The sequence below is a fragment of the Triticum urartu genome, chromosome 2A (genome assembly GCF_056163025.1).
Source record: "Triticum urartu cultivar PI428250 chromosome 2A, HENAU_Tu73, whole genome shotgun sequence".
In the NCBI taxonomy this organism is placed as follows: Eukaryota; Viridiplantae; Streptophyta; class Magnoliopsida; order Poales; family Poaceae; genus Triticum; species Triticum urartu.
In genome coordinates, this window is record NC_141874.1 from 745561135 (window position 1) to 745574214 (window position 13080).

General features: G+C 48.9%; 2 pseudogenes; one reads left to right on the top strand and one right to left on the bottom strand.

Moving 5' to 3' along the window:
• The first annotated feature begins 1213 nt into the window (after positions 1 to 1213).
• Positions 1214 to 3180, top strand: LOC125538536 (uncharacterized; annotated as a pseudogene).
• Positions 3181 to 8473: 5293 nt separating this feature from the next.
• Positions 8474 to 9764, bottom strand: LOC147987612 (uncharacterized; annotated as a pseudogene).
• Between the last annotated feature and the right edge of the window lie 3316 nt (positions 9765 to 13080).

Sequence of the window (13080 nt, forward strand, 5' to 3'; positions counted from 1 at the left end):
CGATGATACGATGAGATGACCAAGCTTTCGCTCTTCTAAAAGCCACATCGTCTAGATATCTCCGTATCTAGACAAATCTAAGACAAGTAATTCGGAACGGAGGGAGTAGTAGCAGCAGTACCGCTGCCCTTTCGTGGCTTTATTAGTGCTTATTTTTTGCGAATAACAACGTAGCGGCTAATCTGTTAGAAGAAGCAGGATCTGTCTGCCCGAGAGATATTGTTGTGGCTGCGACGCAAAAGAAGGAGGAGAAAAACAGCAATGCGCCCACGCGTCGCCGACCGGGCCGGCTTGGAGCTGGGCGACGGGAGCGACCTAGCTACAGGAAAGCACGACCGATCGACCCCTCCTCCTTTGCTCTAGCTGCAAGAAACGTATCCGACAAAGGGCACCAGCGATGAGAGTGCCATACGTCTCGAATCTATAGTGCCTCAGTTCATCCTCACACCTTCAGGCTCTCCTCTCCTCTCCTCTAGCTGGGAGTACATAGATTGACGAAAGCGTGGGACTAGTTAATTCCTCACCATCGATCCAAGCACTGCGGCTTCAGGCGGCACGCCTAACTATCCAAGGGTGCGACTAGACGTTGTGAAACCGCATTGAGGAAAGTGATCCAAGGTACGTATGGTCTTCTATATCTATATTTCTTTTCGGAAAAACAGTGCGTACGACAGTCATAAACTAGTATGCAGAGGCCGGGGGTAATTGATCCTCCTTTTCAAAAAGAAAAGTCATAAACTAGTCTTCTATACAGTAGTCAATCTTCGGCCTCACAAATGTTTAATCCCACCCTTCTGAGAACGAATCCTAGCTAACCACATATAGCCAAGTAGATGATCCACGATGACCTATTTATCTCAACTATACATCCAAATATATCCACTCAGAATTAAAAAAATTGCAAACATATATGACACCTCAATATGTAACCATGCATGTGGAAAGACGGAGTTTTCATTATATTATGCTACTTAATAAATTTAACAAATATACAATAAATGTATGTGTTATTAGTTACCGTTCTCACATTATTAACCCAAATAATCGTGTTTCATATAAACAAATCTCATTTAGTCTACAGTGTTTTTTTTGGATAAATGTACATTAATTATGTCACTGATGAGTATATACATAGTTCTTTATATTGCAAAATTAAGTCCGCACTGAAATTATCATTGTGCCATGCATCAGGTGGCCGGCATGTGACAAAATGATGTGGACTTTGATCAAACTTTTCGATGAGTGGGAAATTCAGCTACTTGTCCTTCTCAGCTTCACACTACAATTGTTCCTCTTGTTTGCTGGAAACCTTCGGCGCCGCAGGTCCAGTGGGTTCCTAAGGGTTCTCATTTGGTTAGCTTTCTTGGGGGCAGACTTGGTAGCAGTTTATGCCCTTGGCCTTCTCTCACGACGAGAGAACAACATCACCACCATCATTGACAAGGGAAGCCAACCCCTAGCTTTCTTTTGGGCACCATTTCTCCTCATCCATCTTGGTGGACAGGACACCATTACTGCCTTCTCCATGGAGGACAACAACTTGTGGCTGAGGCATTTGCTGAATCTGGTGGTGCAAGTTGTCCTAGCATTCTATGTTTTCTGGAGATCCATCAGAAGCGTACACAGCTTGGGGTTTCTCACTTCAGGTGTCCTTGTGTTTGTTGCTGGAATTATCAAGTATGGAGAAAGAACATGCTGTCTTAAGCGTGGGAGTCTTAAAGGCCTTGAGAGCTCAACACGGGTCCTAACAACATGGAGTTTTCTGCATCTGGATCCTGCTATTCAGGGCTATTCTAAGGCTGTTTATGATGCTCTCAGGTCAGTGTCATATGCCCTCCACATCTTTTCAGCACGTGGTTACTGTATGACAAACTTCTACCCGCCAGGAGACATCAACCAAACGGTGAAGATAGGGAGGCTTCAGCTTGGCCTAGTGTACGACGAGCTCTACACAAAGGCTGTTGTACTCAGAACAAGGAGCGCCATGATATTCAGATACATCTCTCAGTTATCCATTGTTGTTGCTTTTGGGCTCTTCCACGCAATTGTAGACAAACAGGGGTATGCCAAAGTCGACATTGCAATCACCTATTCACTATTTATCGGAGGATTTTTCATAGAAGTTTGGTCAATAATACTTAATTCCACGACATCACCACGGACGTGGTTGATGTTGAAGCGCCGGAAGTGGGAGAGGCTTGCGAAGTTGTCCTGGTTTATTTTTTCCAATGATATCATTGGCTTGTCGGAGAAGAAGCAGCGGTGGCCAGGCCAAGTTCAATCGGACAGTACGACCTTGTAGGTTGGATGAATGGTAACCGAGGGACTAGATTCAGTCAACGAGTGATGACCGTGGTCATAAGGGTGTTCGTTGGTTTCTTTGGTGGCGAGAAGGTGAATATATTTTGGATGAGCAAAGTGTTAGACACCTGGTACATGGATGCTGATGAGATGACCATGGCGTGTGTTGCAAAGGAGATTATTGTCTTAGATGATGAACTCAGCGGGATGCCCACTCGAGAGTGGCCAAATGTTGGCTCGATGTTGGCAAAAAGGATGCAGGGTTTTGAACAATTTTTTGCTAGGACTGTCGTGGAGATGCATGTTCTGACCGAGTTACTCTTGAATAAATACTCCCTTCTTTTAGATTCAGACATGGTAGCACCAGCAGAAGATTATGGTAGTATGGTGCGGGTATGCCGTAAACTATCCAACTATATGATGTACCTTTTCGTTGCCCACCCTACCATGCTGCCACTCACTACCAGCACTGCAGGTCTGTGGATAGATTTTCAGAGCCCATATATGGTGAGCAATTTGTCTAAGGAAATGGACAAGTATGATCTCCAGCCAACCGAGGAAACAATAGAGGAGATGGTACACATGTGGATGAGGATTCTTCTCTACGCCGCTGGCAAGTCTCGAGCAGAGTTACACGTGGCGCGACTGGCCAACACGGGAGGGGAGCTCATCACCTTCGCCTGGCTAGTCATGGCTTTCTTCCAGATTGGTGATACCCAAGGGAGAAAGATTTCTATCATGAAAACACCTAATGGAGAGGCCAACGCTGAATCGAAGGCTTACGCCTTGGACGTCATTGCGAGTACAAGCGAGCATGGCAGTAGGTATGTAGTAGTAAACTACTCATCCTACTCCCATCGCTTATTTATTTGTGAGTAATTTAAGTACCTCTCCTCACTAGCCTTTTTAAAGAAAATCTCCCTTATTACTGCACCTATATAAAACGTGGAGTCAATGGTGCAGTAATCCACGTTTTATATAGGTGCAGTAATAAGGGAGATTTTCTTTGATGCATGCTCAAAAAAGAATTGGATGATGCGTGAGGGCCTCCAAAACAATGCATGGATCCTGAAGATCAAACCTCCTACCGCTCTATCCATCGAGCACACCCGACAGTTCTTCATCTTTTGGAGTTTACTGCATGGCATACAGCTTGATGAGAGTGCCAATGATGGCATTGTGTAGAAACATAAAAATTCGACAAATGAGCTCTATTCCGCGGCCTTTGCCTACAAAGCGCAATTCCTTGGCATGACCTTCTCCTCTTTGGACCAGATGGTGTGGAAGGCTTGGACGCCGCCAAAGGTTAAGTTCTTCGCATGGTTGGCTATTCAAGATCGCATTTGGACCGCCGATAGGTTGGACAAGCGGAGATGGACAAATTGTGGGCTTTGTCCTCTTTGCAACAGAGTGCAAGAGTGTGGCGAGCACCTTTTTTTCAAGTGTCGTTTTACATTGAGGCTTTGGGGCTTGGTCAAAGAGAAATTACGACTTGAGAACTTCGACGTCACTTCTTGGCACTTGGAAGGCTTCGTAAAAAAGTGATGAAAAAGTCGTGCCAGCGCGGGCATCACTCAGAGGAAGGCCATGGCTTCGCTTACCATGCTTGTCTCATGGACCGTATGGAATGAAAGGATCGCAAGGGTCTTCCGCAACAAAAGCGCGCCACCAACCATTTTGCTCAACAACATCATGACGGAGGCAAATCTTTGGGTCACCGCCGGGGCTAAAAGCCTAGGGTCACTCATGACGCGAGAGTAATAATCCATGACGTTGTTTTGGGTCGCTTGTAATAAACACTATTCTCTTCTTAATTAATAGATGAGGCAAATCTTTTGCCTCGGTTTCAAAAAAAAATTGACTCCACGTTTTACCGCCATTGAGACTGCTCATAGTGGGAGTAACTTGAGTACTAGTATCATAAACTCCAACTCAATTAATTTGCCTATGTGGCAATGATTTAATGAGGTCCCTGCGCCTGCACCGGCACTCGCATGCGCACCACTCTATTTCGCGGAGGCATGCAGCAGTAGTTGACACTCCTATGGAGGGTCGCCGACGGCAGACAGATCGATATGGCCGGCCGCGGAGCCCACCCGCCCTTCTCTGCCGCATGGCTCGATCACTCGCCGCAACCGGAGAGGATCGCGTCAGGGCAGTTTCAGGCTTTTGTTCAGCTCGATGTCAGCTGCTCGATCGGCCAGATGGTCCAAAACACATGGCGCCAGCTGATCGGATCGGGGCAGTTTCAGGCTTTCTTTACATATTTCTCTTCAAATGCGTAAACTTTTTTCAAATTCATTTTTTTCTCAATGTTGTGTTTTTTTTAGAATTTGAAAACCTTTTCAATTCATTCGTAAACTTTTTTCATGAAACGGAAAGTTTTTCATATTCGTGGACCTCGTTTTGTGAACTTTTTCAAAATTTGATTTATTCAAATTTCAAAAACGTTTTCCATATTTTGTATATTTTTTTCTCAAAAATGTGTTTGTTTAAACGCGTGAATTTTTTTAAATTTATGATTTTTTTTCAGATTTATGATTATTTTGCAAAGTTACCAGTCAACTGATGAACAAATGAGCGAGGGAGGAGAACATCTGAGCGAGCCAATAGCTCGCGTTTTGGTGGGTCGGCGCAGGCGAGAGAGGCCAGTGAGCGTGAGCTCGCTAGCCAGCGCCACTATAGTACAGTATGCGTGCAACGCTATGTTGTTTTGCCCGCGACCCACTATAGGTCATCATATGCATATCAGAATCAAACATGCGGCCGGTTCATCCGTAAGTCATTTCTGAGCTCGGGCTCATCTACGCCCGATGAACAATAAATTTGTGGGCACCGAATCGCTGCTTCCCCGGTTAATCGCAGACTGTAATTTGGTTGGGCATACATACAAGAATCAACAATGAGATATAGCTACAATCATATTTGGAAATGGATAACAGAGTTGAAAAACTGCCTGAAAACCGAGACGCCGACTCAGCAAGACCGACACATGTTTTCTTGAGAAAAGCACTGCAAAATGCAAATCCTCAAGGACCCTTCTGGTTGCTAGCCGGTTGAGTTCGCGGTCCCGAAGACATTGACTGTTGATAGCACATAAAGAACGTTTTGTGAGCACCCAGCTGCTGCTTGCCCAGCCGTACGTGCTTATCATGATGCTTTAAGGCCAACTCCACCGTGCGACCCTAAACGGATGTTCGGTTTGGCCGAATTTTGTCCCTTTGAGGCGCCGATGGGTTCGCCCGTGTTCGGTCTTATCCGTTGGGTCGTACGTGTGCCCACCGCGCGGCCGCACCCTAAATCACGTCCGCGTTGGACATGATTTAAAAAAAACAGAAAACATAAATAAAATGACTAAAATAAATAAATAAACGCAGTTTAATAAACATAAAACTTAGTTAGGATCGCCACGGCTACAAAACGGCTCAGTTTCATGTCCAACTTGACATAATTAAACATAAAAAAGAAAATAAAAAACGGCCACGCCAGCACGCTTCTGCCCGTGCCCGTCGATGTCGTCGCCGTCGCCGTCTTCAGTGGCCGCCGGGGTCATCGTCGTCGCTGACGAGGTCCACGTAGGCCGGTGGCGTCCATAGGTGGGCCGGCAGTGCGTGGTAGATGGGGGCGGGCTGGACGGCTGGAGGTGCCTGCACGACCTCCTCCCGTGGCGACGCCTCCCGCTCCGGTGACCGCGGCGGAGTGGCGCACCAGTTCACGCCCACGGCGGCGGCCATATCCGGTGCAGTGCAGGACCAGCCCCACCCCTGGCCCACCAGACCCGGGTGGAACGCGGCCACCGGCTCCTCCTCCATCGCCTCCTCCGTCCTCTCCTCCTTCTTGACGGCCACCATCTCCATCTCAGGAAAGGCGACGTCGCCGGCGGCAGAGAGTGCCATCGCCTCCTCCAGGCCGTGCCATTGGCGCTCGTCGTGCGTGTTCATGGAGTCGTCCATGACACGCTGCATGAGCCGGGCCTCCTCCTCCGCTGTCATGCGAGGAGGTCATGCGAGGAGGAGGAGGTGGTGATGGAGACGGGGAAGGCGACGGCGTGGGTGTGAGGCCGCGCACCCGCGTACGCCCCCGCACCTCTCGACGTGGCCGCCGCGGCCCCAACACCGTGCCGGCGAAGTAGGACGCGCGGTGCGTGTCGTGCTCGTCCTGGAGCCATGTGTCCCAGAGCACGGAGTCGGGGGCGTACCTGTCGTCGTAGTGCAGGTCGTCGGGGAGGAGGCGACTGCGGCGCTCGATCTCATCGCGGCGCGCATGGCCGCTAGCCGGCACCGGCGGGATCGGCACACGGTCGGCGCTGAGGTGCCATCCGTTGGGGAAGTGGACGTCGCTCCACGGGATGGGCGTCCTCGTATCCCAGTACCGCCGGCACACGTCCGCCGCGAGGTACTTCTGGTCGCGCTCGCCGGCGGGCCTAGGGTTGATGGTGAAGGGGGCCGGCGGGGGGGGGGGGGGGGGGGCTCGACAGGAGGAGCGCGGAGGTGACGCGGGCTCCTCCTTTTTCACGGAGTCGGGGGCATACCTGTCGTCGTAGTACAGGTCGTCGGGGAGGAGGCGGCGGCGGCGCTCGATCTCATCGCGGCGCGCACGGCCGCTAGCGGGCACCAGCGGGATCGACACACGGTCGGCGCTGAGGTGCCATCCGTTGGGGAGGTGGACGTCGCTCCACGGGACGGGCGTCCTCGTATTCCAGTACCGCCGGCACACGTCCGCCGCGAGGTACTTCCGGTCGCTCTCGCCGGCGAGCCTAGGGTTGATGGTGAAGGGGGCCGGCGGGGTGGCTCGACGGGAGGAGCGCGGAAGTGACAGGGGCTCCTCCTTCACGGAGCCGTGGCGGCGCCCCGAGGAGGAGCCGGCCTCACGGTCGTGCTTCCTCTTGCGGCTCCAGAAGCCCATGGCTTCGAGGTGGCCGGCCGGCGAGCTCGAGAAGAAGAGAGGGCTAGGGTTTGGGTTCGGTGCTGTCGGGTTTCGAGGAGGCCGCGGGGTGGCGTGGGGTAGTGCGGACGACGACTCGTCCACGCTTCCCACTTCAAGAAGGACGGCGACCTTTCAATGTTCGGATGACAGGTGAGGCCGCCCGCTCGTGCGCATTGATGCGGGTGGGTGGGAGGTAGGTGACCGCCTGCCACGCGGCCTCGACACGGACGAGGCGCACGTCCGTTTGGTGTCCGTCGCGACCAAAACCCGGCATAAGTTTGCGTTTGAAATGGGTCAGCCCGAACATAAAATGGATAAGATGAGTCCGGGCCGTCGCGTAGAAGTGAAGCCGGATATGACGAACCGTAAATATGAATATTTCATTGGATCTCCAATACCAACATTTAAAATGTAATTGTAATGTTCAGCATTTCAAGCTGTTTAATATTCATTCGTACAATATATGCTTTTCCTTGAATCTGTTCATGGAAACCACAAAGTTCTGTAGCAACGCGCGGGGGTATCATTTAGTTGAAGATAAGGATAGGAGATGACCCATTATAGATTTTTTTTTGTCATCTCTAAATTACATGCAAAATTTAAGATAAAATTATTTTATCAATCATTATACATGCCCTTAATAGGTTAGATAGGTACACAGTATCTGTGCTGGAAGCTGAAGATGTTCTAAGGTGCCACGTAAGATTTCTGGCCTTTGCATATCAGATAAAAGGTCTCTGTCAAATAGTTCTCATTTTTTGGGATTTTATTTATTCTTCGCCATGGGCAGAAAATATGGACGGTGTGACTGCGTGTGTATCGCGAGACAAAAAGGAAAAGCAGGGGAAAATCAATCCTTTCCTGAGCATTCTGTCTCGCATCTTTTTTCGAACTTTTCCAATTCATTAGCACTGTATGATAAGAATATAAGGCCAACTCTACCGCGCGACCCCAAACGGACGTCTGTTTTGTCCTGTTTTTGTTCCTTTGGGTAGGGATTTGAGGCCGTGTCCGGGCCTGTCCTGGGATGCGGTGGCCGTGCGCCCAGCGCGCGGTCGCATCCTTTTGCCTCATCCTGTCCGTCAGGGCCAAGAATTGCCCAAATTTGCATTAAAACTAGTTTCGAACCTAAATATTTGTCTGAAAATTAAAATAGTTTTACAACCCAATTGAAATTGTCTTTAATAAAATAGTTTTACAACCAAATCGAAATTGTCTTGACTGAACATAAAATGGACAAATACATCTATTGGTTGCCAACGTGATCCCACACGTGCTCAACCAAGTCATTTTGAAGATTCACATGAGTGTGCCAATCACGCATCTCACGGTGGAATTGGGCAAACTGTTCAAATGTGGCCGGATCTTGGTGCAGGGGCTCAATATTTTCACCTTGATAATCAAATCCTTGGTCGAAGATACTCTCATCACGCTCGTCCTTGACGATCATGTTGTGCATGATCACACAAGCAGTCATCACCTCCCAAAGCTTCCTTTCATCCCATGACAGTGCAGGGTTTCGAACGATACCCCACCGGGATTAAAGCACACCAAAAGCACGTTTCACATCCTTTCTAACACTCTCCTGCATTTGGGCAAATCTCTTTCTCTTCTCACCTTGGGGTTTCGAGATTGTCTTCACAAAAGTTGACCACTAAGGATATATACCATCTGCTAGATAGTATCCCTTGTTGTAATGGTGGCCGTTGATCTCAAAGTTGACAGGTGGGGAGTGGCCTTCTGCAAGCCTCGCGAAGACTGGAGAACGCTGCAGCACGTTGATATCATTGTGAGAACCTGCCATGCCGAAGAAAGAATGCCATATCCAAAGATCTTGTGATGCCACCGCTTCTAATATGACAGTGCACCCATTAACATGCCCCTTGTACTGGCCCTGCCAAGCAAATGGACAGTTCTTCCACTCCCAGTGCATACAATCTATGCTGCCAAGCATACCTGGAAAGCCTCTAGCTGCGTTGGTCCCCAACAATCTCTCTGTATCAGCGGCAGTTGGCTGCCTCAAGTACTCTGGGCCAAAGACCTCGATCACAGCCTGGCAAAACTTGTACATTGACATCAGACATGTTGTCTCACTCATACGCACATACTCATCCACCAGATCGCCTGGAATTCCATATGCAAGCATGCGGATGGCCGCGGTGCATTTCTGGTAGGAGGAGAATCCAAGCTTGCCAAGGGCATCCGTCTTGCACTCGAAGTATGGGTCATGAGAAACCACTCCCTCTCGGATACGATTGAACACATGCCTGGCCATACGAAAACGGCGACGAAATTTATCCGGCCTGAAGAGCGGGGTATTGGCAAAGTAATCTGCATAGAGCAGGGCCGTGGCCTCTCTCCCTGTTGCGGTTCAGGTTGGGAGCACGGCCAGGGACTGAGCCCCTGTACCGAGGAAGCTGCCGTTGAATATGGTCGTGAACGACCAGTGCAGCCACCACAAGATCGTCATCATCCGATGACGAATCGTCCGATGAACAAAGGAAGTGATGGTAGAAAAACTTGTCTCCACTGTCCATACCTTTATTAGCAAAAGGTCGAACACCTTGCGCTCGTGGTGGCGAAGAGGCCGCGATGATCACCTCGACGCAGCAGGGTGGTTGCCGGCCGGCTACAGGCCGCTCTGGAGCTCTCGTGGGAATCTGCCTCGGCCGCCGTGGTACGACGCCGGCAGTCGTGTCCCCTCTGCCACCGGCAAGGACGGCAAGGGCCAAACCTCCTCCGATCGACGACCAAAACTACGGCGGAAGCGCGGGCGTGGTGGCGGCCATGTCGAGACGTGGTTTGGTACGGACGGCGGGGGGGGGGGGGGGGCTGCGCGGTGAAGAGGCGGCCGGAGAATAGCGGCGGCGCTGGCGGCGGGGCGGGACGGGGAAAGAGGGTGAAGCGTTGGGAGCGAAGGGACTGCTAGTGTCCCCGACAGGCGGGCCACGGGGGGGGGGGGGGGGGACAAGGGCGTGCGTCGAGGCCGTCCGTGCGCGTCCATTTCACCCCAAACCGAGCGCAAGTTTGGGCCGGGGATGGGTCGAAAGCGGACGGAATCCGGACATTTGTCCGTTTGCGCCCGCGCGCTGGGCCGTCTCGTTTGTCTGTTTTACCCCAAATGAACGGGGCGGACAGAATAGGATCACGCGGTGGAGTTGGCCTAAGGTTTGTTGTTCACATGAAGTGCTGATTTATTCACTTCAAACCATGGTCTAGTACAAACAAACATAAACCAGTTTCCATTTGATGACCATGCAAGGGCACTGACATGAAACAAGACGGTGGCATGGTCATTGCTATGCAAAGCAATATAAAATCCGTTGTTCTATCTAAATGAAAATGTTGTAGGTGGTAGTACTACTGCCAGCTTGTTGGAGTTCAAACACATATGTGTTAGTACTACTGCAAGGCCCCCCTCCCTAAAGAAATTATGTGAAATACCATTAGTTATTAGTTTAAGCAGAATCTTTTCTTTTGGCCCCCTCAATAATCTATGTCACTTAAGATTTCGTGATCAATAAGTGACTGACGCCGTCCATTACGTGGCACAAGACGGCTCAGCGGATGATACACGGGGCCATCGACCTTGTAGTGTAGGCAGTTCTAGAGATCTTAGAAGCAGCTCAACCGCTCGATCAAACTAGTTGTTGTGCCCTGCCTATTCTCTTGCAATAAATCGTGTTGGCTTGCTCGTCGTTGTTGTAGCTCAACTGCCCTTCCTGCAAAAGAATTCCACTGCAGGGGTATGTATTGATGCAATTGAAAGTCATGGCCACTAGCATTGCTGAAGAGCCGTAGATACCAATTTATTTTATGTCGCTGATGTTGATAGCTGGAGTCTGCGTGTAGATAACACAGAGTGAGAAAAACTGCAATCAGAATAACGTTTATATACATTGGATGAACGTATGTGGTCCCATGTCCGAGGCAGTCAATGTTTTGGAGGCAGTAGTGCTGGTCACGGGATGTGATTCAACATGAATGTGAGTTTGTTTACCGAGCCTGGCTTTGAATTAGCCCACGTTTTTATCCTAACACCATTTTTTATGCCAATGAATGCACACCGTCATGTTCTTCACCGACTCATGGTCCAACCCTCTACTGGTGACCTGGACTCCCAACACTAGCTGAGATAAAAAGAATTGAACAGACTGATCTGTTAGCCGTTTTGTACAACAAATGCTTCTTTTGTCCATGTGAGAGGAAAGTAAAACATATCAACGTCTTACCTTATGTCATGGCATGAGCCACAGATGAAGCCTTCGATCCAAAGATTCGAGCTCCCAGAACCAATGGATATGCAATCATTGCCTATGCTGATGTTAGAGCGATATATCTGAACATTTGTTGACATATTTATGTGAATGCCAACTGTATCCTAACAATGTTCGTCATTACCCATTTCAGCTCCGCACTTCCATTTTTTGCTCCTGTGTCTATCTGGCATTTGTCCTTTTTTGCTCCGGTGTTTGTCCCTAATGTCACACAGTGTTTACTGGAGTTCTTGAAGCTTGCTACGACTTGGTTACACACGCTGATTTTTTTTCTCAAAAAGGAGGCGTACCCCGGCCTCTGCATCTCTTGATGCACACAGCCATTTATTAAAATTAAGTTTCCCGAAGGTTCCAACAAGAAGTCTCAACATGAAACAAAGGTCTTACTAAACAAAGAAAAGCCACAAGCGGCGAAAAATAAAAATCACAACCGGCGCCATAAAGACTAGGAGACTAAACGCCTATCCTATTATTGGACTGCCATCCAAACCGGTTGTATGTATCCCGTGCAACCATCTCCCATCGGCTGCACCCAATATCCATATGCTCCCTGTGGTCCGCACGGCTGAGTAATGACCACATACGGATCCAAGTAGACGCTCTGAAGATGACCTGCAAAAAGTTGGTAATGGTTTGTCTGTTAAAGGCAACGCCATTGCGACAATTCCATAAAGACCAAAGTAATGCACATGCTCCCACTCGGATATGTGCCGCGGACTTTGGCTCCACTCCAGCCAACCAGTTATCAAACAAGTGTGATATCGTGAGAGGTGGAGTTATGTTGAAAGTAACGTGAATAGTTCTCCAAAGCAGTTTAGCAAGCGGACATTTGATAAATAAATGTTTTATTGTTTCATCTTGATCACAAAAGCAACATCTTTTACTTCCTTCCCACTTACGCTTAGTTAAGTTATCTTTAGTAAGAATGACACCCTTATGCACAAACCACATAAATACTTTTATCTTCAAGGGCACTTTAACTTTCCAAATATGTACCGTCCTTAGGATAGTCCCGGTATTAATCAAATCCGTGTACATGGATTTAACCAAGAAGACTCCTGACCTGGAAAGCTTCCATTGCAAAGTGTCTGGTACATCCGAAAGGTTAACCTCCATTAACCGACGCACAAGATGTAACCATCTATACCAACGCTCACCTATAATAGACCGCCTAAACTGAATATTAAGCGGAATGGAACCCAACACTGTAGCAACGGAAACCTCTTTCCGTTGTGCAATGTTGTATAAGGATGGATACTGCAAGGCCAGCGGTGCATTGCCTAACCAAGTATCCTCCCAAAATATAGTATCCCGTCCATTCCCGACGATAAATTTAGTCCTGCTGAAGACGGCTACTTTCGTCCTCATAACCCCTTTTCAAAACAATGAGTCGGACGGTTTTGCCATAACCTGGGCTAGTGTTTTGGCATAGAGATATTTGTTACGCAATATCTGAACCCAAACTCCATCTCTTTCTATCGATAAACGGTACAACCATTTGCTAAGTAAACACCTATTTTTCATCTTCAAATTTTCAATTCCCAAGCCTCTCTGGTCCTTTGGTCTACAAATTACA